This window comes from Solanum pennellii, chromosome 9 (assembly GCF_001406875.1).
Source record: "Solanum pennellii chromosome 9, SPENNV200".
Lineage (NCBI taxonomy): Eukaryota > Viridiplantae > Streptophyta > Magnoliopsida > Solanales > Solanaceae > Solanum > Solanum pennellii.
In genome coordinates this window covers 20,425,257-20,429,813 of record NC_028645.1, presented here as the reverse complement: position 1 = coordinate 20,429,813, position 4,557 = coordinate 20,425,257, and the positions used below count along the sequence as shown (strand labels likewise).

At 35.1% G+C, this 4,557-nt stretch overlaps 1 pseudogene; it reads right to left on the bottom strand.

Moving 5' to 3' along the window:
* The window catches only part of LOC107030043, a 15,482-nt pseudogene extending 11,272 nt beyond the window's left edge, over window positions 1-4,210 (bottom strand).
* Window positions 4,211-4,557: the final 347 nt, after the last annotated feature.

Sequence of the window (4,557 nt, the reverse complement as noted above, 5' to 3'; positions counted from 1 at the left end):
TTTAAGTCTTCCGCATTACTTTCTTTTGATATTATATTGAAATGTTAGGGTTTAGATTGGTTGGTTCGCTCACATAGGAGGGTAAGTGTGGGTGCCAGTCGCGGCTCGGTTTTGGGTCGTGACACTATCATTCAGTAGAGTTCTCTTTGAGTTTTAGAGTTCCATTGTAGACTTTGAAGCTTTATGAGGCTCAAATTTGAAGATTTGTTAGTGGTTCTTTGAATTTAACCTTTGGAAATAATGTAAAGGCTTGGATACTATTACCCAATTGATGGCTAATTGAGTTGGTAATATTTTTTTTTAATCTTTTTATGATGTTTAGCTAAAAATCCAATTCTTGAGGTGTGATAATGTGTTTATGGGTCGAATTAACTTATGGGTGTTGTTAATTACTGATGTAAATTCTATATTGAAGTGGGTTTAACAATTATTTGCGTTTTAATCTAGGAATTGTAATTGGAAATGAAGTTCTAATTTTGACTTCTTAGCTTGGTTCAAAGAGAGTTTTGAAACCAAAGCTGTTGGTTAATGGTTTATAGGTATTGGGTTGATATGGGTTCAGATCAAAAGAGTTAATCATAAACCTGATCCTACCCATCTAGCTTGAGAGAGTGGATCTATTAAGGTTATGGGTTGTTCTCAATTTCTAAGCTTGTTGATGCTTGAAAGAAATCACTTTAAACATGATAGTTTTTCCAAAGAAAACTATTTCACTAATAGTTCAGTCTACTTACTGATATTTAGCTACTTATTAGTAATTTCAATTATCCATATAGTGAAATTTTCCTATAATTGATCACATCCCCAGAATTCCATGTTATTTTCTCTTGTTTTTATATCATTGTAGCTAATAATTGAAACAAGAAAGCCCCCATCTGACATTCTCTTCATCCCCTTAGACTTGTTTACATGTCTTTTTCGATAACTTCTATTCCTATAACTAATTAGACCATGTTTGTACTTACATGTTTAACCCCAACACTTTGTTGGGATTTATACTAGTTAACGATCGTTCACACCAAGAATTCGATGAGTTGTGCTTGAAACATTAAATAAAAATGGTGTTGCTGCTGAGGAGTGGTGTTGTATAGAGTACTTTTATTCAAGTGAAATTGTGATTTTGTTTTGTTGTAGTTGAATCGAATTACATTGGTTTATGTTTCTGTTGCTTGTTTTGAATAGTGGAAGACATGAGCGTAAACAAGAGTTATGGTAAAGTGGGCTACTAAGACAACATTGGAAATCTTAATGATGTGAATGACCCAATTCAATTCGGTGGTATTGGTGCAATTCATCTACCGCCTTTTGATGGTAATGAAGTCTCCCATGTTACGAGCACAATGCTACAACTTCTCCAAATGAAAGTATTATATAGAGGGTTCGCACATGAAGACCCTCTATCACGACCCATGCCTAGACCCCCGGACGTAACTCAACGTACAATACTCTGAAGAGCCTCATACAAGATTTATAGAATATATAACTTAAGACATAAGAGAATTGTATGGAATTTAAGTTTAATCGGTACAAAAAAGTCTTTATATAAAAATAGTGGAACTCTAACTTTTTCTCACATGACCATCTAATACAATAGTGGAAACAATAATAGGGTCGCAACCCTTTAACATAGTCTGAAACATAAAATGACACAAGAAAACTAGAAATGAACAACTCTCTCCCTTGAACCATCACCACTAGCTTTGGAGAGAATCAGTCCAAGCTTTGAACACTAGAAGTCACATTAAGATTCGGAACCTACACTTTCTAAGAATACATAAGAAATATGGGTTAGCATAAATGTGTACTTAGTATGATAACTATGAAAAAATAAGGCTAAAAAGAACATTTTGGTTGCAAATAATGCATTTAACAAGTTTGAGAATATGCATCTTTTAGTATAAATTCATAAGGCATAAGCATATTAACAATGTAAGTCATTATAACATATTGAAATCATCATCTAAGATAACCATAAGTTATATTTGTGCAATGTATGAATGATATCTCATAATGGTACTCACAATAAGTACCACTTTAAGGCAATCATATACAAGGAACAATCATATTCAATAAGTCATGACAACGAATGTAACTAATATTAACAATCCAAGTTAAGCATTCATCATTACATTAAGCGTTTAACTCAACATTCTCATTAGCATCATAATGATCACGTTAATTTCATTAGACATTATGACATTAAAGAAACACAACATAGACATCTCAATGTCTACGTGCAATGCATCAATGACATCCCATACTACCACCCACACTTCATCAACCTCTTGAGTAACTATAGCACGTAACTCACATGATGGTAATAAGCATTAACATACATCGACCATGTGAGCAATCACGGAATCCGGTGTCATTTTCCAAACCAAAAGAGTTGGTCTATTTGTCTAAGGTAGAACCAATAAGATATTAGCTTAGTTTGATCCACTAGCTAAGTCCTAGGAGGGCACATAGTAATGGGATAAGGAAAGTGTTCATAGAAACCTGACCTAACATGGGGAGAGATTCCACCTTACAATATCAACACGGTGCTAAGATTTAAATTTCATAAAGTAGTTCATTCTCATTAACATTAGTATATTTGAGAGGGCTACGACCATTAGGTCTACCGATCCAAGGTACCTTAGTACACACACATTAAAGGGCCACCACCATAGGTCTATCGTTTCAAGGTAAATTATTAGGATAACTCATGGAATCCTCAAGAAAGGGCCACAACCATTAGGTTTACCAATTCAATATTCATCATTAAAGTAGTTCATAGACTCATCCTTAAGGGTTTACCACCACTAGGTCTACCGGTTAAGGACAAAGCCTTAGAATACTTCATTAATTACTTATGAAAGGGCTACCACCATTAGGTCTACCGATTCAATGTTCATTAAGTCAACATACTTTAGGTACACAACAAGAGATTCCCTACACCTACCAATTCAAGGTATACCAATAAAGATCACTTTCGATTACACAAGAAGATGATACCCTTAGCCTACCAATTCAAGGTATAATAATTCACTAAAGAAACCTTTCACAAAATTTCATCATCATTCACACATGTATAATGGAGAATAACCATTAAATAATATCACAAATTGTATTGTAGTCAAACGTTACTTTCATTGAAATCATAAAATATATACATAAGCATCATAATATACAACAATCTTCATAATTTTCCCTACAAGGGATATGAATCAAACTTAAACCAAACATCTAGAATTACTAAACTAGATAAGGGTAATATCATCATTTAATAACTAAATAATATGCACATAATCACTTGACATGCTTCTATTATCAATCAACCCACATCATAAATTCACAATTTAGCAATATGGGAAATTCATGGGTTCTTGAGGAGTTTAATCATGAATCAACATTAATCAATTCAATCATAATCCATCAAAAATCAACCATTAGAAACGTTTCGAAATAGAAACCATGACTTAGAGTGAAATCTTAACTTTTGGGGAATTTGGAAGGTTTGAAATAAAAGTTTTAAAGGGACTCTATGGGTCAAAGCTACCATAGATAACAAGCCACCATACCTTAATGGAGTTTTACCACTAATTTGAGAAGAAATACATTGATTCTTCAATCCCTAGCCTCCACTACTCCTCCTTCTTCTTCTTCTTTGGGAACTTTTAGAGAGAGAAATTTTGGAGAACATGAACTATTTTGGGATTTCGGGAATAATGAAGTAAATGGGGTGTTTAGTTACTTAAAATCATTTATATATGTGATACAAACCTATATGAATAAACCCCATTAATTAACTAACTACTTAGGAATTTACCAAAAAGACCCTCCCAAGGCAGCCCACTCCCATGAACCACGACAGGGATCACGAGTCGTGGATGGTTCTGCCTGTGCTCCTTGGGAAATGGCTAAGGTCTTGAGTCTTGACCTTCACAATTTGAAGGCATGACCACGAGCCTTCCCACAAGCTGTGCTCTATGCCACTTGTCGTAATATGGCTCGTGGTCTTTAGGCATTAGCTTGGCCTCAAGACTTTACCTGCCACAAACCTAAGGAGTCATCAACAGACCCTTCACGAACTGTGGTCAAGACCACTGGATGTGAAGGTGGTCGTGGTATTGAGGCAGAACCTTTCCAAGGTTGGAGCCTTGGACTTTGGTTTAGGGTTTGCCACCTTTGCCTTGGCATTTGACTTTGTGACCCTCAACCTAACCATGTTGGTCTTCTAAACTACGGGGTCTAACACATACCTTGACGTTAATCGTTACGTTTAGACTCTAGTTTAACCCACTAATTTTTTGAGTCTTTACATTATCTCCCCCTTGGGAACATTCTTGCTTGAATGACATTTTAAACACCTTACATACTTTAAGACCCAAGACTAGCAGCCCATCATGCATGTAACATCATAGAAATGCACAAAACAAGGAGGTAACATTAACTCAATCTCAATATACTCAATGCAACACAAGGAAGTAGGAACTATATCTAACCACCCATTATGCATGAAAACTTCAACAATTCTCATATCATTGGAGGAATTTCCTTCTCAAACTCATAGCA